Source organism: Callospermophilus lateralis, chromosome 8 (genome assembly GCF_048772815.1).
Source record: "Callospermophilus lateralis isolate mCalLat2 chromosome 8, mCalLat2.hap1, whole genome shotgun sequence".
Classification (NCBI taxonomy): domain Eukaryota; kingdom Metazoa; phylum Chordata; class Mammalia; order Rodentia; family Sciuridae; genus Callospermophilus; species Callospermophilus lateralis.
The window spans coordinates 44,216,222-44,241,323 of NC_135312.1; positions in this window are offsets into that span (position 1 = coordinate 44,216,222).

Sequence of the window (25,102 nt, forward strand, 5' to 3'; positions counted from 1 at the left end):
GGCATGTAATCCATTTATGAATATTGAATATATATAATTCAATGTATTTAATGTAAAAAAAAAATAAATAATAATCTTTCCTCTTCCCATATTATTCATGATGTTGACCTATAAAATTATCCTGCCCAACTATTTCCATTCCTTGCCCCTTTACACAGTGTCTGCTCTACCCTTGGGACCCATTTATTTTAGTTTCCTTTCATTCTCAGTGGTATTGAAGCTTTCTGTTTTATTCCATACTGGCTAAACCAATTTACCTTCCCATCTTTAGTTCAAAGAGTACTCAATTCTTCACATACATGCCAACAACTTTTTATCTTATGTTTTTATTCATAAAAGTGATATTAACAGGGATGAGATGGTATATAATTATGGTTTTGTTCATGTCATCTTGGATAAACAGTGAAGTCTTTTGTCTAATTGTAAATGAAGTTACTTGGTTTTGGTCTGTTTGTTTTGCTATTGAGATGCAGGTCTTTCTTACATATTTTGAATTTTATTAACTCCTTATCAGATCGTGTTTCCTCCTGTTATTGTGTATTTCCTTTTCCTATTGATCATTTCCTTTGCTCCTTATACAACATCTACTCTGCTCTTAGTTTGATGTCTATTTTTGCTTTCACTGCTTGTGTTATTATTGTTGTATCCAATAAATCATTTCCTGGACCAGTGATGTGGAGAGTTTCCTATATGTTTCCTTTGGAGTTCACAATTTCTGGTCTTACTTTTTGATTTTAAAACACTGTGAGGTGATTTTGTAAAATAAAGTTCCAATTTTATCTTTCCCATGTTCATATCCAATTTTTCTAACACTACTGATTGAAGAGAGGCATCCTTGCCAAAAATCAACTGATTGTGAATGTGTGGTTTTATTTTTGGGCTCTCTATTCTATGACACTGATCAAAATGTCAGTTTTTATCCCATTACCATGTTGTCTTAATTGCTATAGCTTGTAATACATTTCAAAATTAAGAAGACTGATCGCTCCAACTTTGATCTCCCTGTCTCAAGGTTACACTGAATATTTTGGGTCTTTTGTGGAGCTATATGAATTTTATGATTGTTACTTCTGATTCTGTGAAAAATGATATTGTAATTTTGAGATAGATTGCATTAAATCTGTAACTTACTTTGGGTGGTAGAGAGATTTTAACATTTAATCCTCCATTCCATGATTATAGAATGCCTCTCCATTTATTTGCATCTTCTTTTATTTCTTCCAACAAGTTTTTGTAATTTTCAATGTAAATGTTTTTTTTATCTACTAGGTTTGGTTTATACTTAAGTATTTTACTCTTTTTAATGTGATTATAAATGAATATTATTTTTATAATTTCCTTTTTTTTAATAGTTCATTGTTAGGGTATAGAAATTCAACTGATTTTTATAAATTGTTTTTGTATCTTGCAAATATTTCTCATTTTATTTATTATTCATAAAGGTCTCTTTTTTGTGGAGTCTTTAGTGTTTTCTATACATAAAATAATGTTACCTATAGCTGGAATTAGTTTTACTTTTTCCTTTAAAAATATGTTGTCTTTTATTTATCAGTGATGACTAATTCTCCTGTAGGCAGGTAGGGTGTGGCTATAGGAGGTGAGTCATTGAGTGTGACTTTGTAGTATATATTTTATCTTTGGTGAGAAGTAAGTCAGTCAGTCTCTCTCTCTCTCTCTCTCTCTCTCTCTCTCTCTCTCTCTCTCTCTCCTTCATGTTTTGAGTCACTTTTATTCCACCACACTTTTCTGCCATGATAGTCTGTCTCATTGTGGTCCCTGGGCAATGGAATTGGAAATCCATGAATTGAGACCTCTGAAAATGAGTCTTTTATAAATTTTCCCTCTTCTGAAATTGTTCTTGTCAGATCATTCGGATGTCACATCAAATACTAATACCAATACTACTACTACTAATAATAATAAATAAATTGACTAAAACACATGCCTTATTTCATATCTTGAAGAATAAACTTTCAGTCTTTCATTGTTGATTATAATGTTAGCTATGGAATTGACATATGTAGACTTTAAATCATTTATGAGGTAAATTCTTTTTATACTTAATTTGCTTAAAGGTTTTCTCATAGGAGGGCATTAAATTTAGTCTAATTATCTTTCCTACTCAAAGAATTAAAAATTAAAAATAGATTTACCATGTGATCCAGCAATCCCACTTCTGCATATACATAAAAAATTGAAATAAATATCTCAAAGATTCTTCTACATTCCAAAATTTATCATTATAAACATTAATTACAGTAGCCAAACAACTGAAAACATTCTAAACATCCATCAACAGATGAATGGATAAAGAAACTGTAATATATGTATATGTGCACAGTTATATATAATTGTATGTAATCATACATAGATAAATTTGCAATGGAATATTATTCAGCCTTAAAATAAATACAGCCATATGCAAAAACATGGTACCAGGAAGACAGTAAGCTAAATTATGTCAACCAGTAACAGAAAGAAAAATACTATGTGATTCTCCTTATATGAAGTATTTAGAATGAAAAATCCATAGAAACATAGACTATAAAGTGGTTTCTAAAGTCTGAGGGTTGGTGAAATAGACAGTTGCTATTCAATTTATGTAAAATTTTAGTTATGGGAGATGAACACATTTTAAAGAACTGTTGTACGGTATTGTGCCTATAGATAACAATAATGTATTCTGTGCTTCAAAACTTGTCAAGAAGGTAGATTTTATGTTAAATGTCCTTACTGTAGAAATAAGAACAAAGAAAGAAAGAAAGAAAGAAAGAAAATTTGCTATTCTGTTACTGTATTTTTAAGGATGGGATCATATTTCTTCATGTGCAAGTTTCTCAGTCATGTAAACATTAAAAATATTGTCAGTGTGAGAAAGGGCTGGAGGATTTTCTAGACAATTATGAATTTTAAGAGTATTTAATTCCAGTACTGACATGACTCTGTAGCTTCCAAGCCCTGCAGTTGGCCCACTGAAAAGTGGCAATAGAACAGCAGAGCAAAGAGTCAGCAGAGGTATAGCCTGGGAGGGCTGGTGAATAGGTAGCATGTATGGTTCACAGCCATGTCAGCTAGGGCCTGTGGCTGGACAAGAGAGAGCAACGGAAGCTAGGGTATGCCTAGAATTCATCCCACCATGGTACTGCTATGCCTGGTGCAGACACTCACTCTACACAGTCCTGCAGCTTCAGATCCCATGTGTGTAAGATTCTCTGACTACAACCTCCCAGGAAGCTGGAATTGCAGATGAGCTCTGAGAAAATAGAAGTCAGGCAGATCTCATCCTAAGATCAGACTCAAGAATTAGCCAATATCATTAGTACTTTTCCAAACACTATTTAGAATAATTCTGAACTAATAGCATTGATATGTTCCAAAATTAGCACAAATTTGGACCACAGAGCTGACCAAAGTGATATATAAACCTCTAAATGGGCACACTCAGATGGAAACCCCTTTTTAGTTCCCTTTTTCTTCGTGAAAGCTTTGTTTCCATTTGTATTCTTGAATAAATCCAATTCCTTTCATTCTTACTTCGTTGGTGAAGTTTCATTCTTCTGGATCACAAGACAACAACTCAGAAAGAAGAAATTGACCTTGAGCTGGTAGTGTCTGTGACAACACTAGAGGGTATAGCCCTCCATTAAGAGCTGTAACACCATTTTTGATCTGCAGCCTACACAGACACCACCCACCAGCAGAAGCTGAGAAATTTTGATTTCAATACCATTGATAACCGATCCTGTAATATAGAAATGAGATACCAACTTGCCAAAGAAGAGACATACGGATGAAACAAAGACGAAAACAAAACAAAAAATAAACTAAGAAAGATAACTTACTCCACATCTCATTGCGTACTATGGTAAGGGCTTCTTGCTATGCCTACATGAAGTGCTCAGAATTGACCTTTGGCAATATTCTGAAAATAAGTATTAAAGTGGTAGATTGATGAAATTTGATAGACCTTTCTCAAAGACCTTTGATAGATTTGACTTAATTTAAATACCTGTTCAAATATATTCAGAAAGTAATATTTAATATTCCCATGTTAAAGAGTTACTTTCTTGTACTCTTTTGTAGTTCAGGATTATCAACATACATGCTCATCTTTTTCTCTTGTATTCCATCCATATTACATATAAAAGTGGGAAATGAGAAAAAAAATGGTCTTGCTGCTTTTGAGGCCAATTAAACATATTCGTGCTTCTTGCCTATCTATAAGGAATCCCTGCAAATCCCATATATTCCTAGTTATATTTGTGATCCACTTTCAGGCAAGAAATTTCCTACAGACATAAATTTGATCTTTTTCTGTTCTCTAATTGCACTTTTAAATCTCTGTATCACATGATGTGCATCACATGATTTTGTGTCTATATTTTTAGTAATCTATTTGATAGTATGCAACAGTGCAATATTTACTAAGAACTAACTTGTTACTCAGGACATATTCAGCATAGAGGACAAGGTGCACTTCAAAACACTCCATATCACAAAGATGCTTATAGTCTAGACGGGAGAAGGCTGAAATACAAACATGTGAGAATGTACAACACAATATATAATATGACAGAATAAATTAAATGTGCTGTCTATAATTTCTATGAGAATGTCTGTCATTGCAGAAACAACAAAAGTAGGGCAATGTTGTATGATCTACTTAAATACTTGGATATGTTAAAAAGTGGTTTCCATGTGGTGCCATACCAGCAATGGATTATCTGGAGTAAAACAACAACAGCAAAAACACCTCTACATTTGATGGTTTTCACTATCAAGCAAGGAGGAAAGACTGACAAAGCAGATACATTTCTCATAGTGTGTGCACTGGTATATATGGGTGGACACTTACTTTCATGACAGGGCCAGAAAAAAGGGAATTTGTCCTTCTTGGTTTAAGTTGGTCAGGGATATCATTCTCTGGAAGAAAATTCCATATTCATTGAAGACAGCAGCTTTAGCAAAGGCACTGAGATGAAATATGACGAAGTTGATGCTGCAAGCAAATTCTCATAACTGGACTATAAAGATCAAGACTAATATGACAGGAGATAAACTGGGAATGTGGGACAGAAGAATACTCTGCAGCTTGAAGAGAGAGTAATTATGATGATAATCACACAGGCTATCAAACCATGCCTTGCATATCAGGGCAAGCCAGTATGGAAGCTGTCTAAATCATTGACACTCCTAGAAATTGGCATTCTAGGTCATTCTATGAGCACTCTTAAAGGCTAAGGAAATAATCCATATATTTATCCAAAATGCTATGTCAGAAAACATTGTTTTATCACCTGCTGAGTACATTAAAATATGCACTTTCCTAATTTTTTTTTTATTAAGGTGAGAAGAAGGCAAGCATTGAGAAGATGGAAGTACCCTAAGGATTAGACATTTTCCCTGTACTTTTGGCAATTTCATTTGCTTTCTTTGTGTTTGTAGACTGAATTTTTATGAATAATGAACCCTTAGATGAAATCCCTATGACAGAATTATAACTTAAGATTATGTTGCAGTTTAATACCTAAACATTTGTTAATTGTGGAGTAATTGTAGCATAGCAGAAAAAAGCCACTTTAATATTTTTAGTTACTGATAATAACAGTATAATTAGGATTTTCTATTCTCTTTTGTGTTTTTTCATCTTGCGTATTTGGTAATATTTATTGATTAATATTTTAGTATTAGTTACTAGAGACATATTGTTACAAATTAAAGTTTCACAATATGCATTACAAACTTGACAATGTCATTGGCAATACACTTAAACAGAAAAGCTCATACCAATTTTATTTAGTCAGCAGATGGCAGTGCTAGTGAGTACAATTTCCTGTTACTTATTAGATTTGAAGATTTGACATTGAAATAGAGCTTTCTTATGTTCAAAATCCTGATACTGTAGAGTATCAGAAGATGTGCTTGTGTGTTTTGGAAAGACTAAACTTGATACTTCACTCGTGATGCTGATCCACACTTACCCACTGCAATCTTCTTTTCATTTTCCATTTCTATCTTGATTTCCTCCTTTTATTTCCTTCTTTGATTCCTCCCTATCTTGTGCTCATTTCTTGGTTTTTCCTTATACATTCTTCCTCCTTTCCTGTTTAAAAGAATTCTTGAAAAATCATCTCACTTTTAGTTGGAAAATAATGTATGTGGAGAACATTTAATGTAAAGATTAGTTTTGTAAAAGAAAAAAGAAACCATCTGCAAAATATACGTGGAAAATTATTTTATTTGAGAATAAGGCTCTTCACCCACTATGCATTCAATAGTCAGACTCATTGATAGATTTATTTTTTCTAATTTTGCTGATTTATTTAAACTGTCCAAATTTTTGATGCATGAATAAGAGAGGGCTTGTTGTTTTTGATTTCTTTTATTTAATATTTGAGGTGATTTCAACTTTTTTATTTCAGGAAATGTCATTTAAGGCTTCAAAGATGCTTGGATTTATCTATGCTTTCAGGAGTTATAGAATAGGTTTACAGACTCAGTTTTGAGCTATTTAGGAATTATTTATTTTTCCTGGTGTTCATTTTGTTTTTTTTTTGTTTTTGTTTTTTTGGTATGTCTAAAATGAAATCTATTGAGAAGAAACTTTTTACTTAGGATATTCAAAGTTTGCTTTAAAGACATCATTTCCTATACTCTTGGGAAGTTGAATTTTGTAGTGGGTATTTTATCATTAATAATGTATAATGTTTAAAGTAAGAAACATGATAAACCACTAAATGAATGAAAGTTCTGTTTTTTTTTTTTTCCTTCTGAAAGGCTTGCATTCTATTTAGTGAAAAGGGAATATCTTAATTAAAGTCTTTAATAATTATTGATCAGTCAAATTTACTAGGATTTTGAAATATGTTTAGTTTTTTGTACTTGGGTGTTTCTAAATTGAACTAAATGAACATTTTCTTATACAGGAACTCTAATCCTGTCTTGTTTTCATGCAAATGTCAATTATGGGAATTTCTTATCACCTACAACCAGGGCATCCACTCAGGGAAACTTCAGTTATTGTTTGAAAGAAAGTAGCATTCAGTATAATCCAAGTTTCACCTACTATGCATTCAATAGTCCTGATTACGCGTGCTTTGAAGTGTCTCGGAAGAATCCTGGAAATATCTCTAAACATGATTTGGGGTTTGGGGGAACTCTGATAGTAGGATATAGAGAAACCTGAACAAACTTCCAAACCCTAGGGAAAAAGATATAGAGAAGTTCTATGAAATTTAAATGTAAACTTTAAGTAGAAACTCATTATCATTTTTGCTGAAATTTAAACTTCAATGCATGATATTTTGCTATTTTAATTGTACATGGTAAAAACCCTAGCATTCATTGAGCACAATCAGGAATTCTATGTTGAGCAAATAGAAGCTTAGGAAGCTGAGACATCTAGGTATTGTGTTTTTTTGGTTTTTTTCCTTAAGGAATGAAGACACAATAGCAGTCTTAAAAAAGCAAAAACAAAAACAAACAAACAAACAGCAACAACAAAATGCAACTAACCAATGAACAACCATAGGAAGGGAGAACATGATTACGGCTATTGTAGAGAGACATTCTCAGGGCCTTACAGAAGAAATTTGGTAGAGAGGCAGTATAGAGGCTCTTGGGTGGCCTAACCAGTAGGAGGTAATTTAGATCTCTATAGTGGAATATTACAGCAAATTGAGAAGATAGGTAGATACAAAGGACATCTAAGGTTCAGTTTGACATAATTGATTTGTGTTGAGAGCAAAAGAAAGTAGAATCTACTTAAACATAGAAAACTCTTTGAAGTTTTTTTTCTGTTTGCTGACTTCTACTTAAAGGTTCAGGAAACTCAATAATTTAAATACACCTATGTACAGCTGCTTTTAACACTTTGAAAATTTAATGTGATTTTTCTTTTGCCCTAAGATAGATCTATAATTAACAAATATGGGTTGATTTAATTTGAAATGGATATCATATATCTCCTGAAGCAAGCACCGTTTCATTTTTCTTCTGACTTTGGGGAATATAAGTGTATAGGAATAAAAAAATATATATTTGTACCAGCAAGCCCAATAATTAAAATACTTTTAAAAAAATAAAAATGCCAGGAAAAATTAGGGAAAATAAGATAAAATGCATACCAGGGACCCAAACAATATATTCGTCTCAAAAGTAAACATAAAGGAATTTCATGGTATTCTTATTAATAGACTTGATCCCAGAGCATTCTTGCTTTCGTCTATTACCTTCCCAGGTTCCTTCCTCTTTGATGAGGTTGCTTTGTTGGATGCTTTTGAACAGCTTTACTTAGAAATAACTCCAATAAGAAATTCTGCATAAGGAATTTGGGGGAAAAATATTTTTTTTCTGTACCAAATAAGAAGTCTCTTCCAAATTAGATTTTATTGGAAGAAATAATATTATTCCTATTGGAATATATATTTTCTGTATGTCCTGGAATTGTGCATAAACACAAAGGGGAAACATAAGCAGGTTGAATGAAAGGTGATAAACTGAATTCTTACATCCTACCAGGTATGTTACATGTTCTCCTTTCAATGAACTGATTTATAACATCTCACTTTTTAGGTGAAAACATTGAGGGTGAAAGAAACTAAATAACTTTCACTAGTCCAACTCCAAATAGTCTTCCCTTAGATCACACATTTATAATTATTTTATTGTCATTTTGGATATTTCAATTCTAATAAACAATAAATTAAAATATTAATATTTAGTGTTTAGGTTTAGGATACATTTTCTTAGGGCAACATTTTTCTTACTTCATAAACAATTATGATGTGATGAAAAATATTTGTATATGCCTGCATAATTCAGAGTGACTGCAAAGGGGAAAAATAGCATTATAGAGGACAGGACATTCCCTACATAACATTTGTATTTTCTTGAATGTTCTGGTGCATTTTTAAAATAATGTTACATGTTTATGAAACATTGAAATGTCAATAAATTCCTAGCTGGTCATGAATATTTGGAAATCTCTCAGTATTCATTATGGTTTCAATGGTAGTAAGACAATAAATTTTCAAAACATAAGTTACAAGTACAAAATTAAATAATAATATATATTATTGGTCAAGTAATAATAATTCCTGCTCTGTTTTATGAGTTATCTGACTCTACACTGGTGGATATATAAGATCTGAATATGTGCAAAATAAACAATAATTCAAGATTTAAATTAGTTTTAAGCAATTTATATAATTAAAATATAGGAATTTTGCTTTCTTATTTTTAAGTGAGTGGAAATGATTTCTTATGAGATAATGCTGTGAAATAATTTTAAACTGACATAAAGATTTCATAAAAGTTGCACTTTTGGAAATGTTGCAATGAAGCTCAGTCTTCACCCAGATTCCTCAGTGAATGATATTTTTCCACCGTTGCTCTCTCATAACTTTCTCTTTGCTGCATGTAGATGTCAAGAACTGTGAAGTGTCTGGGATTTTATCCTGCTTGGAAGCTAACAAGTTAGCTTGTCACAGTTTCATAGATGCTGGCACAAGTTGAGAGACACTTGGGTCATTGACAAAGATTTTGTTACTTGTGACATAACAGGCAGCATTAACTACATGTGCCCATTGGTTCCTTTTGTTTTCGGTTATGGGGATAATTAAAAAGCAGGCTCAAGCAAATTGTCCCAAACAGTGGGCCCTTATCATGACCAAATAATCAGAAATTTAGGAAAGCCTTTATCTTATCAAAAGACACACCTAAACCTTTCAATCTTTCTACCAAAGGGAGACATTACCTTTATTATCCAGCTGATAAAACACATCTGTCCTCTGCTGAGTGAAAACTCTACTTCTTTCATCCATGGCTATTTCCCATGCAAATGTCCTTGAAAAGACAGTATTGGATAAAATATTTCTCAAGACCTAGAAATGCAAACACCCAGAGAATTGTCTCTCAGCAATAAATACTCATTATTATTCTTCCCTTTGTGGACCATTGAAGATAATTCCAGACATAATACCCCCTTAGTTCTTAATTAGGTCAGTCATGCACATTTTACCAAAACAAAATTATTCTCCTACATAACCTCAGCACAATCATGAAAATCTGGAAATTGACATTAATACAATTTTACCCTGAAGTTACAGATTTTATTCAGTATTTACTAACAGTCCTATGATATCCCTTTTTTCCCTTTATGTACAAGTCTTAATACAGAATCATGCATTGCATTATTATGTTTCTTTATTTTTTCTTTAGTCTGGTTCATTTCTCTAGTCTGTTAATATTTGTCATGACCTTGACTCTTTGAATGAATGTATAGTTTTCTATCTAGAGGACTCCCCTGATCTGGTTCTGTTGAGTATATTTTCTCATATGCAGAATCATCTAGTGACTTTTCAGGAGAAATGCCACAGAATAATTGTGTGCCTGTTGGTGTGTCCCATCCTTCACTGGACTGGGATTCTGACTATATGGTTAAGTTATAATATTTTCTTCAAATTTTCATATTTAAAATTTGTATTTTCCTGGTGTTATATTTTAACTATTTGGGGGAAAATGACTAATTATATATGTATAGAACCATGGATTATCATTTTATATAGTGTGATAAAAGTTATTACTGTTGACATTTTTTGATATTTAAATATTCCCAAATTTAGCAAGTGAGACACTCCTAGATACTCGCCATCTCCTTGGCTTTACTACAACCTTTTAATTCATACTACCTTCTCAGCTTCTCCAAAGGAATATGTTGAAAGAAAAGAAGAAATTAATTTTATCTATTGTTGTTTACATAAGTTTATTTTTTAATATTTAAGCAAATATATAATTGTAGCAAAGTAAATGTCATTTATAGAAGATCCATAAATCAATAAAATGGGGTAGAAGCTATGATGTCCTACATTGACTACAATTGTTTTATTATGGTTGTATATAGATTTTAGTATTAAGGCCTCACTTTTTTTGAAATGTAGCTGATGCCAACTATTTTTGTCTCCTAGTTTTGTTACGTTAGAGATGACATTCTATTAAATCAATGAAATACTGTTCAGGATAGTCCCAATGGTAAAAGTTTCTGAGAAAAAAAAACAGGAACCAGTGACTTATCAGAAATAGTGTCTTTGAACCATGACAGGTCATCATATTCCTTCAGCAGAATTGGGACAGTTGGGTCCCTAGAGTTGCAGATAAAACTCTGAGTAACTTAGACCTATAAAAAAAATATGTTGGAAGTGACCTGATCTCTCTTTAGGATTCCAATATGATTTTCTGACCATATATACAGTAAGCATGAAAGCTGACTTGCTTCTAAAATGAACACAAATCTTTTATCTCACCATATTCAACATGAATTGAAGCCTTAAAAAAGATACAGACACTACTTTCAAAAAGTGTTAATAAAGCACTAGTTTAGCACTTTGTGATTTAAGTAATAGTTTGAGGTATCTAATCATGCTCATGCTACTTTTAAGTAAAAATATATCAAAGCAAAATGTAAATACCAAGATGTAATTGAAGAGACTTGTAAGTTATTGGCCTAGTTTCCATAAGAAAACCTTTGAAAGAGGTGTGATTAGTGAATCCAGTTTGAGTGAAGTTCTCTAATCATTTGTGTACAGAATGTTGCTGAACCAATAAATATTTGAAAATATAGTGATTTATAGGAAAATGACACGATAAATATCACGTGCTCAAAAATGTTAGATTTATTATTTCTTTATATACACATAAATATTTTTAGATGTTGATGGACCTTTATTTTATTCATTTATTTTTTTGCTATGCTGAGAATCTAACCCAGTGCCTGACACATGCTGGGCAACCACTCTACCACTGAACCCCAACCACAGCCCCTATTATTTCCTTTTATAAAATTTCTTACATACATGACAATAATGGAGTGCATTACATTCATAATTATCCATTCACAGCACAATTTTTTGTAACTCTGTATATAGAGTATGTTCACCCCAAATTATGCCATTATACATGAGCTCTCTTAGTTTTATCACAATTCTTAATACACTTTTATATCACAATTTATCATACCTCTGTTTGTATATAAGGTATGTTGACACCAAATTCACAGCTTCATACGTGTATTTTGTATAATGATGACCGTCTCCTTCCACTATCCTTGATGTTCCCCTTTGCCCTCCCTTTCCCTCCCTTTCCCTGCCACCCCTATTCCCGATCTAGAGGTAATTTTCGACCCACGCTCTCCCTCACTACCCCACTTTGAATCACTCCCTTTATATCAGAGAAAACAATTGGCATTTGTTTTTTGGGGATTGGCTAACTTCACTTAGTATAATCTTCTCTAATACCATCCATTTCCCTGCAAATGCCATGATCTTATTCTTTCTTAGTGCTGAGTAATATTCCATTGTGTATAAATGCCACATTTTTTTCATCCATTCATCCACTGAAGGACATCTAGGTTGGCTCCAGAGTTTAGCTATTGTGAATTGTGCTGCTATAAACATTGATGTGGCTGTGTCCCTGTAGTATGCGGTTTTTAGGTCCTTTGGGTATAGTCTGAGAAGAGTAATAGCTGGGTCAAATGGTGATTCCATTCCCAGCTTTCTAAGGAATCTGCATACTTCTTTCCAAATTGGTTGCACTAATTTGCAGTCCCACCAGCAGTGTATGAGTGTACCTTTTTCCTCATCCTCACCAACACTTGTTGTTCTTTGTCTTCATAATGGCTGCCATTCTTACTGTGGTGAGATGGTATCTTAGAGTAGTTTTGACTTGCATTTCCCTGATTGCTAGAGATGATGAGTAATTTTTTGTATATTTGTTGATTGATTGTATATCCTCTTCTGAGAAGTGTCTGTTCAAGTCCATGACCCATTTATTGATTGGATTATTTGTGTTTTTTTTTTTTTGGTGCTTATCTTGTTGAGCACTTTATATACCCCAGAGATTAGAGCTCTATCTGATGTGAGAGGGGTAAAAACTTGTTCCCAGGATGTAGGCTCCCTGTTCACCACACAGATTATTTCTTTTGTTGAGAAAAAACTTTTTAGTTTGAATCCATCCCATTTGTTGATTCTTGATTTTAATATTCAGAATGTGATTTTGAAATATAAGGTAGTTGTTTTCTTTATTACTTGAGATTTGGGTTAAGTATAAATCTGGCCAGGCAAACAATACTGTAATTTTCTTCAGTCAGACAACGCAATATGGAAAGCCAAACCCCTGGCACATGTGTCCTGAACTCAGAGAGTAATTTCATGTCAAAAGTAAATAAATACATAAATAAATAAGACAATTGGATACTCTTTTTACAATCATATAGATATTGTGACTTCTACTATTTTAGTGCAGCCTTATTTAATTGAAAATAAAAATTATAATGAAATCATTCTTATAATTTTAGGTATTAATCCTGAAAAGTATGCAAACATAGAGCAACTAAACTTTCATACCACATAATCATAGGTGTCTTAATCTAGTTGTGTAAGTACTGTGAAGCTGAGACTTGTAGTAGTGCAGCTCATTACCCTCCCCTGACCCTGTTGATTGTCATTTTCTTTTTTCTCCTCTTCACTGACCATGTTGACCATTTGGCTCATTCCCACCATCAGCCACTTTTTGTTTTTCTCAAGCAGCTTTGCCAAAGTTTGCCAAAATTATTTATAAAAAGAACTTGCATTTTTCTAATGATTTATTTGAGGAAATGTTTCATTGCCTTTTAGACATATGGTTTTGACCTCTTTATCTTTCCTCTGTGTGTGTATGTTGTTTGTTTTTGTTTATGGTTTTTCACTCTATATATGGTTTTCATTCCCCAAGGTAAGCAGTTCCTGGGATGATGTAAAACCAAAAATGTAATAGAATATATATATATATATATATATATATATATATATATATATATATACACATACATATACATACATATATATACATATATTATATTTATATATTTCAAATATATATATATATTTTTTTTGATTGAAAACAACTAAAATCAACATGCTATAGAGATAATATGTGTACCAACATTTATAGCAACACAATTTTCAATAGCCAACTTTTCAATCAGCTTAGATGTCCATCAACAGACAAACTGATAGAGAAAATTTAGTACCTATACACCATAAAGTCCTATTCAGCCAGTAAGAACAATAAAATTATGTCATTTGCTGGTACATAGCTGGAACTGGAGAATATCATGCTAAGTGAAGTAAACAAGACTCAGAAAGTCAAAGGTTGAATGTTTTCTCTCATATGTAAGAGAGAGAGAGAGAGAGAGAGAGAGAGAGAGAGAGAGAATTAAAAAAAAAAGAGGAATCTCTTGAAGATGGAAGGAAGACCAATAGAGAAAGAAAACCAGATCTAGACAGTTAAAAGGAGGATAAAAGGAGGGCATGGAGAAGTACTGTGGAAATCTAACATATAATAATTATGCATTAACTAAAATAATTATAATAACAGCAACAACAGAGAGATTAGTACAGTAGAGCAAACAGATCAGTGGGAAGAAAAAGGAGAGAGAAAGGGAAGGTACTGGGTCATGAGATTGATCAAATTGTTATGTGCATGTACAAGTACCACATATAGAATTCCACTATTATGTACAATGTATCAATATAAAAATAAAGCATACACTGTTGATATGGATTTTATTACAAAAATTAATCAGAGTAAATGAATGAAGAAAATTCTCCTAAAATATAGTGTCATTATATGCAGAATAGTAATTAGTTTCTCTGTCACTTTTGGTTTAAGGTCAATTCAACTCAGATGAATACTAGAGAATATAAAAGTAAAATCTGTAAGTGTGCCATAACATGTTGGAAACGTTCCTGGTGAAAATATGAAATTATGCTTTGGATTTCTTAAGTACAAGGCAAATATTTCTCTGAACACAAACTTGGAAATTGGCTAAGAAATCAATAGAATGAAATAGGGTATTGGTTTCAAAACTAGATTCTGGAGTTCTATAGAAATGCCTCTGACAAAGTTGCAAGAGCATGCCAAAAATTTCCTTCAATCATACAGTGACCAGCTGTATTGAATCCAGGTATTTTTTTTTTACAGTCAATCTAACTTCATGGCAATCTGTACTAGTCTGACACAAATTGTATTGAATTTGATTTTTTGGCCACTTAGCTATGGTCATTTTCTTCATCTCTATCACTGTAACTTTTTATTGCTTTCCTGAAATAAACCGAACTTCCACTTTTGTATTGTTTGGAACACTGAGTCTACTATTAGCAAAAAAAAAAGGGTAAACAATATAATAGTAGCATTAGAGCAGATAATGCTAAGTGAAGTTATCCGATCTCCAAAGCACAAATGCAGAATGTCTTCTAGATATAAGGGGGTGACTAAAAATAGGGAAGAGAGGAAGAGCATAGGAAGAAGATTACCTCTACATAGGGAAGAGGGGTGGGAGGGGAAGGGAGGAAGAAAGGGAATTGCACGGATGGTGGAATGAGACCCTCACTGTTATACAAAATACATGGATGAAGATGTGAGGAAAAAAAATAACGTTACCCTAGATTAGGTAGAGAGAAGTGATGGGAGGGGAGGGGAGGAGTTCGGGAGATAGGAAGAATAGTAGAATGAAACAGACATTATTATTACTGTGTGTGTATATGTGACTGCATGACCAATGTGATTCTACAACCTGTAAACTCAGAAAAATGAGGAATTATATCCCATCTGATTCAAATGTATGATATGTCAAGATCATTGTACTGTCATGTGTAACTAAGTAAAACAAATAAAAAATAAATAAAATGGAAAATTTAAATTATGTTTTAAATATAAAAAACAATATAATTGTGGTTAATTAATAATAAAAATACCTGAATTTCTTATTGACATTCTGATTATTATTGAAATTCAAAGTTACATGATAGATTAAAAAGAGTTATGAAATTGCTTTTTGTTCATTGAGAACATTAGTTATACAAAAGCAATACATAGAAAATTCTCTGAGATTATTATTTGTCTAAACTATAAAGCTTTTTCCATTTGTATCTTGTACTCAAAGATTCCGGCAAATTTTTCTAAATTAATCACAGTAATGTTTCATGAAATATTTTTGTATTCAATTCCAGTAAGTTAATAATTTCCAGTTATAATTTATTTAGTTATATAGTGATTATGATGATGATGATATTTTAGAGTTCATTTATCTCCAAATCCTAAAAGACACAAAGTTGTTTTAGTTAAGAGTATTCTGAACATTTAAAGCAGCCTCTCTAAAATTATTTAGGGTGGGTTTTTATCCTCCAGCTTAATTACTAAACCTTAGTGAAAAATTATTTAATTTTCTGGTTCAAATAACCTAATATTTTTGGAGTCCCACTTTTGATGTTTGATAAATTTTACAAGATTAAATAAGTGATAGTCTATAATATATTGAGTATATTTTAAATGATCAATAAGTAGGAGTTCTTGCAAATCTCATATCATCACCATTACCCTAATCATCATACATAAATATCCTTTCTAAATATTCCTTGAGAGGCTCATGAAACTAAGTAAAAGACAAAGATAGGTTTACAAGTCCATTTCCACTGAAATCAGTTAAATTTAATGTTAGTACATTGTATTTTTCTAAATCCATTCTGTACTGTCAAATATGTATGTAATTGATATTCATTTCCTGCTCTGGAGTAACCATGTTCGTCAATAAAAAGCTATTATGCAAGACAAGAATGGTGGGTGGAAAGTCTCAAAATAGTTTGTATATTATGTTTCCATCCATCAAGGTAAAAGCAGAGAAATGCAAAACACATTTTATTACCTGACAAGCACTATGTGATGTCTAACACTACTGCATACAAAAATCATATTTTATTAGCATAAGTTAATATAAGGAAATGACATTTGTGGTATAGCATGATTTGTAAAGTGTATATTCCTTCTTGTGCATATATTCATAGTCACACTTTATTGCTCTTAGAGACTATGGGAAATCTATTGGACTGGCTGATAAATGGTTTATAGGCATTTATTAATGCTGTAAACATTTTTGACAATTCACTATATATCAAGGAAGTAATTAGGTTGTATGTATCCACAAGAAACTATACATGTTCCCTGATCTGTAATAGCTAGAAGCTAAGAAAGATTGCTATTGAAGTAATGCTATGGACAGTAGCTTGATCAAATTTTTATTGTATTTAATGCAATTCTACTCATGGGCCAAACAAATCTTTGCCTATGTGCATGTGTCTGTTTGTGTCTGTTGTTGGGTGGGTGGAAAGGATTAGGAGACAAAAACAAAACAAAACAAGGAAACTTCACCAAATGTTTTTCACAGTGAACAATATACACATCAATACGATGAATAGCCGTGCTTTAAACAGGGCTTTTATTTTGATATAGTTCTGCAGAGACTGGATGTGGAGAGATGAATAGCAATGAAAGTGGAAAATGCTTTAATGCCAGCTTAAGTTGTTTGGGCTTTGTTTTTTAGTTATGTAAAGTTATAGAAATATTACAGAAAATTTATTCAATCATTCAGAATTTTTAAGTCAAAAATTATTTACAGAATACTTAGTAAGTTCCAGGCATTGTCTAAAAGCTGCAAACATAATGCTAATCAAATACTAACGCAGTTGTTGTTCTTGCATAGCTTACAATCTATTGGGGAAATCAGAAAGGAATGAAAAAAGCCTCACAAATATACACATATAAATGTATAATTTAAACTGGGGAAAAATTGCTATGGCAACACGTATCAATCAATCAATGGTTAAGAAGTCGGTAAGTGGGCTGGGGATGTATCGGCTCAAGTGGTAGCGCGCTCGCCTGGCATGCGTGCGGCCCGGGTTCCATTCTCAGCACCACATACAAACAAAGATGTTGTGCCCGCCAATAACTAAAAAATAAATATAAAAAAAAAATTCTCTCCTCTCTCTCTCTCTCTCTCTCTCTCTCTTTAAAGTAAAAAATTAAAAAAAAAAAAAAGAAGTCGGTAAGTGGGCATTCAACATGGATCTTGAGAATATTAAGACATAACCAAGGAAAGAGGATGACAATGAGATGGACAAATCTTTTCAAGGAGAATAATGTGTTTGTACAGTTAGTTGGTGAATATGACAAGTTTGAGAAATGGGTCCAAATCGAGACTGTGACCTAGGACATGAAGAAAGTCAGTTAGACACCCAAGGATAAGGTCTTGATAATTATTGTGGAGCATATGCATTTTCTTTTGCTTTTAAAGAACTTATTAAATCATTATTATAGTAGTTAAACAAAGAAATGAGTAAACAATTCTATATGGAGTGAGGGAAAGAATTGTGTTACTCCCTCATTTTGGTGAGAACACCGACATCTTGGTGCCTTCATTCCCTGAAAAACAGAACACTGAGAAATGATAAGACCTGGAAGGAGACAGAATGGTGTTGTAGAATGAAAATTTGATAATAAGGTAGACAATATTTGGACATGGAAAATGAGATGGCTGTGAAAGAGTTAAAATAGTTCATGAGGCTATTTTTAGTTTTCTTTAATGTGGAACAAATTACTTCCAAATTTGTAATTTAAAAATATTGGGTTTTTTCCCCTCATATTTTTCTGTTTTAGAAATTAGGGGAATAGCAGGGATGGCTCATAACTGCTTCACAAGTCTTGAACCTGAAGTAAGATAACCTGTTTCTCTCCACTCTCCCCGTCTCTCTACCACCTTTCCTCGCATCTATGTTGGGATTACCCTCAGCATGGCAGCCTCAAATATTTCATTTCTTATGTGAATGTTCAGTGCTCTGAGAAGAAGGAAGCAGAGACTGAAGGTTTTCTGAAAGAATATAGTGTGTTGTGATTATTGGTTGTGTTGTTAGAATCCCATAAATGAAATATCATCAAACAGGATATGAATCATTCCTTAACTCTTATTGCATTACTCATTTTTTTTACTGGAAAAGATTATAAACCTGAAAAAAGCTTCCTTGAACTATTTTCACAGTTACCATTCAAAATAATTTTAAAATAAAAAAAGAATCATGCTAATGGTGGATTATAACATACTGAATTGCTACATTCCCTGAGTCCATAGGAGAAGGACTATGTGGTAATGTGGAGACAAAAGTCTTCCTTACACAAGACTGAAGACGAATAATGAAAAGAGAACAATAAAATTAGAAAATAATCATGTTATAATTACTAATCTTGGAATTGACTCAGGCAAAAGCTATTAGTTAAATCTGATTGTGGTATAAAATATTCACGTGTGTTCTCCAAATGTCATCTCATAGATCACCTACTAGTTTCAAAAGGTAAAAACTAATTTTAAAATGAAACAATCTAAACCTCACATTAATCATGTGTTCAAACAGCATTCCGTGCTTTCAGTTTTAGCTAGGAGATGTAAAGAGTTGGAAAGAACATTTCACTTACTCATAAAATGAGAAAGAAAAAAAAAGTGCGGTGAACAGAAAACTAATTACTTTTTCTAAACCTACCAGAGAACTAAGTTCACAAGGACAAGCAACTAACTTGAAATCTTAAGGCTAACAGGCACATAGAGGGAGGAACAGGACCCAAGCTCTGGCTGGGACAGGAGACCACAATGCCTTATAAACTTTAATTATTTAAAGTCAAATGTGGGCAAGAGAGCATGAATCTTATTATTAGTTGAATTATATACACTTAAAATATTTATGTCTAAGTCCTAGTTCCCAGCAACACACAATGTGACCTTATTTGGAAATCAGATTTTTACAGAAATAATCAAGGTAAAATGAGACTGTTTGAGTGAGCCCTGAGTCAATAAAACTGATGTTGCTATAAAAAGGAGTTTATGGATACAGAGACACTCAGGGCTGGGAGGTGATGAGAAGAAGCACAAGGATGTTCATTTGCAAGCCAAAGAGAAAGACATAGAACAGACACTTCTCTCATAGTCTTCAGAAGGAAACAGCCCTGTTGACACCTTAGCTTGAGACTTCTCCCCTCCAGAATGTGGAACAATACATTTCTTGTGCTTAAGCCAAAGTCCTATCAAACTTTTCCTGATATAAAGTAACATAGAAATGCTGAAATAGTGGGGTCTTTCACTTTCATGAAGACTTTTAGAGGGAGAAACAGGACATATTCCCACATAGAAAATCAAGGAGATCCTGAGAAATGCTTATGCTGAGTGGAGAATAGAAAGGGCAGCAGCTGTAAGATTCAAACCAGATCATCCCCTATTTATATGGTACAAAAGCCATATTTTGTTTGAGCAAATAACCAAACATGCTGCATCAGGGTTCTATGAAAAGCCCATTGCAGCTAGGGGGAGGAGCAATGCTGAGAAACAGAACGCCTAGCTCTGTCCCCCTTATCATTCCTAAGGAACAGAAACATTTATCCATAGCATGGAGGGCACCCAAACTGCAACACTGTTGATAGAAACTCTGGAAGAATGACGGAGGGAATATATAAGGTCCAGCATTTTCCTTGCAGGAGTGGCTGAAACATCTATGAAAGCTATCCCCCTAAGACGCTGATTCACAGTGCTTGTCTGAAAGCTAAATGAAATGTCAGAGAATATCATCCTTCCACATCCCTCCAATGAACAAACAAACCTCAAATAATAATAAAAATAAAAACAGTGAAATAGAGCTGGATGGATGGAGGTAGAATCTCTTTGAGAGAAACACAATATGAAGATCCAAAGTCAATTTTGGAGCCAAACATAAGGCATAATTAAGTATCACTAGAGGGATTTGTTTCTTTGGGCACTGCTCAATACCATAGTAGCAGCACCTTTCAAACCCAACCAACTTCTGACTAGATCAGCTGAAGCCCCCAAATCAATTACCTTGCAATTAAAAAATGCTAATTTTCAAACAGAAAAAAAATATATTTTCTTCAACAACTATTATTTTATCTGTCTAGCTTTCAACAGCAAAAATTTTCAAGGCATATAAAAAAGTACACTGGAGAGCTAATTACAAAGTCTGGACTCATGTATACACATGTTAGAAATTATCAGACAGGGAACTTAAAATAACTAACTTTAACACACTGAAAGCTTTAGTGAAAAAGTAACTTGCATGAAAAACCAGACAAGAATGTCAACAGAGAGTTGGAAATTATAAGAGCAATCAAGTGATCAAGATTAACATAACAAATGATAAATCAGAACATTTATCATATATTTCTCTCTATGATATTTTTCCCCAAATTTATAAATTCATGTGATAAGGAGAAAACATCAGAAAAACACAAATTAAATGTTTAAAAAAATACCTAGACAATTTTTTTCTTTCCAAAAGCGTTAAGGTCATAATAAACAAGAAAAGATAAACTCTATAGAAAGGAGCCGACTTAAGAGACACAATGACTAAAGGCCCGATGATACCCTGGATGAGATCTTTGGAGACAGAAGAAGAACCTTAACATGAAAACTGGCCAAATTAGAATGAGTCTGTACTATACATAGAGACATTAAAATTACTGGGATCAAATTGAAAATTATGTGATAACTCTGCACTATCTTTGCAACTTTCTATATATCTAAATTATTGCAAAATGAAAGTCTATTCAAAATTTTTAATATGGAAGTAGTATAAGTTTACATCATATACCTCCAACACTGATATAATAGTGTCTAACTCTACCTATACAATATTTTATTCAAAAATTCAAGCATGGAAAATAATAACAATTATCTGTAATCATGGAGAAATAATAAAATAAATATAGGTTTGGCCTGTTCTATTGGACAACTGGTCTAAAGTTTTGGGAGAAAAAAAGCAATACTAAAATGTACAATGTGTAAAAAAATCAGAATTTAAAGAAATCAAAAAGTTGTAGGGTGTGTTAGTTTCCTAGGGCAGCCATACTAAAATATCTATAATTTAGTGGCTTAAAAACAATATGTTATTATCTCATAGATTTCTATATACTCTAAAATCAAGGTGTTAGAGCCATCCTTTCATTGTTTGCTCTAGAGAAGAATTCTTCCTTGTTTTTTCCAGATCCTAGAGGCTCCAGGTGTTCTCTTGCTTTTGGCTACATCATCCCAGTTTTTAACCTCTGTCTTATATGGTCTTTAAGTCTATATTGTCTCTTTTGTCTCCTATACACACACTTATCATTGTATTCAGAACACACAGATAATCCAGTGTAATATTATCTCAAAATACTTAATTACTCCTGAAGAGACTGTTTTGTCCATATAAGATCACAGCCCTAGGATATGGGATGCTGTCATATCTTTTGGGGATCACCCTACAACCTACCCTAGGGAGAAATTAAGGATAGTAGATATGTTCATATAACATGTTAACATTGGTATGATCAAGTTGAAGGTTATGTGGTAACTCTCCATCTATTACAATTACAAAATACTAGAAAATCAATTTAAATGAAAAAATATTTAGTTTGGCTCATGGTTTTGGATATTTCAGTCTATAGTTGGACCCATTAATTTTAGGTCTGTGATAAACCAGTACATCATAGTAGGAATACATAGTGAAACAAGTTGCAAAGTTCTTGAGGAGTGATATTTTCTCTTATTCTTGATATTCTGTAACTTAAATTCTATGATATAAAACATATAACACTGCAAAACTATAATATAATGTCAATGTACTTTATATTACATAATAAAGGAACAGGCAACAGATGAAAGCAAACACACACATGCAAATAGATGTTTATAAGAAAGAAAGAAGGAAACATGACAATTATTCTTTATTTCTGTAACTGGTGATATGGTTATAAGTGGTCTTTAAACCTCCCTTCTTCAAACATGCATTCTCTCATCATTTGCCTTCAGCAATCTCTCAACAGGTTGTGATTCTTTACTTGGTGGAGTGATTCAAATCCTCATTCCTGAAAGGTCTGGGTCACTCTCAGTCCTACCTGAATTAAGCTGTTACACTTTTGCATTGATTTTGATCACAGGACATGGAAATACTAAAGAAGCCCAAGGTATCTCCAATACTTAGGCTTAGTAGCCCTTAATACCTCCATTATGTAGTAGTAGTCCAATTTCCTTTTGGTAATCAGGATACATCACCCCAACCAGTTCAATAACTTCTTTTTTGCCTGCTAAGAGGTATGAAAAATCAAGAATAGCTGCACAATAGTTTTAATTTCCAACTAAATGGAGTCATATTTCTGTCTCCTGGTCGAAGTCCCTCCACATTGAAACTAAATCCTCTAGGCCACCAGAGTACAAGGTCCTATGAATAGCAGACATTTGCCAGTGGGTAATCAGGGGTAACAGTGACAGGAACCAATCCTGTTTCTGCCGCTGATTTCTGAACCCATGAATCCTGCCTATCAAAGAAGTAACACTAGATACTAGCTGCTGATTCAAAGCATATATTACCTTTTGGAAAACCTTGTCCCATTCCTGAAGTTTAAGCCACCTAGTTGGTGCTACAACTGAGCTTTTAAAATGTCCTTTTTACTATTCTATCAAGCAAGTTGCTTCAGGTTTGGAGGAATCATAATAAGATCAGTGAATGTCATGAGTATAGGTCCATTGATGAATTTCTTCTGCCGTGAAGTGACTTCCTTGATTAAAAGCAAAGTTGTGTGAAATATCATGATGGGGAAAAAGGCATGATGGATGCTACTTTTGGCAGAAGCATTACATGCAGAGAAAGTAAATCCATATCTAGAGTAGATGTATATTCCAGTAAGGACAAAATATTGCCTTTTTCCATAATGGACACAGTCCAAGGTAGTCAAACTGCCACTAGAAAACTAGCTTATCATTCTGGGAATTGGTGACTTATTGGAACTCAGCACTGGTTTTAACTGCTGGCAGACTGGACGTTGAGCAGTAGTCATAGAGATATTGGTTTTGATCACTGTAAGATCACATGACTGAATTTACATATAAGCTCCAACACCACTATGTTAGCCACAATTTTTATGTGGCAATCGGACAATAACAAGAGAAACTGGGGAAAGAAGCATACAGAATGAGTTATCCTATCCACTTTCCTATTAAAATTCTCTTCTGCTGAGGTCACTGTTTGTTAAATATTCACACTGACACATGTATCTTCACATTTGTCACCCACAGACTGCAAACTGCATACTTCTTTCTCAAATTTCTCTGAAAGAGAATTTTTTTTCTTGATGAGGAAATTATTTTATACCAATTTTCCAATCACATTCCTCCCAAATCCCTGGCCATCCAAGAAAATCACTGTCTATAGCCCATGAATGAATATATAATACCAAGTATGAATATTTCTCCTTTGAAGCAAAGGATATAATTAAGTGCACAGTCTGCAGTTCTACTCATTTCAAGGACTCCCATTCATTGTTATGATTCAGCGATGTCCCAGAGAGAGACTATTGAGGTATGACTGTCCATTTTCAGTTGCTGCTTGCATATTGTACAGAACCATCTGTAAACCATGCCCAAGTTTTCTATTCCTCTGTGAATTGATCATGGCGGATTCCCCATGAGGCCAGTGATATAGAGTGGGAGACAGAAGGCAGTGTAGCAGGAGTGCACATGGGCATTTAGGCCACTTCTTCATATAATACAGTTGTTCCTCAGGGCCTGCTGTGTCCCTATCACATGCATACCTCTTCTATCTGATGATATAGTGCTGCTGTGTATGCTTAACTTTATGCCTTGACAGCACCCAGTTCATGATGGGCAACCCAGGTCACATGGTAACCTAGTGACCCATGATTACATGTTTACTCTCAGTTGGGCCCAACAGCAGGTCAATGAGCTGTCTCTTAAAAGTAATACAGTCCTTTACAGAGTTGTGCTTCATATTGCTAGGAGCTTATACTGTGATTCACTATGGGAGCCTGCAAGAAGCTCTTCAGGCTCTTCTGAAGTTTGAGAATTATGTAAAGTGGAAGAAGAAAACAACCAGTAACTCACACACCAGTCAATTTTGCTATGTGTCTTCCAACTTTGAGCCATGCGTATTTTGAGCACTTCACATTTTTGAATCATACTCTGTGAATTACTATATATTTTCATTTGGGTTTTAATTATTTTTATTTCCGTGTTAATAGATATTTTAATGGTAGCATCCTTTGCTTTTATAAATTAACAAATACATTTACATTGATTATTTTCCATCTGTTCTACTTCTCTTATAATATTTATCTCTCTTAAAAGAGGAATATGTCACAATATTTGCAACATTTGAAATGGAAAAAATATCATTCTGTCAAATAAGTG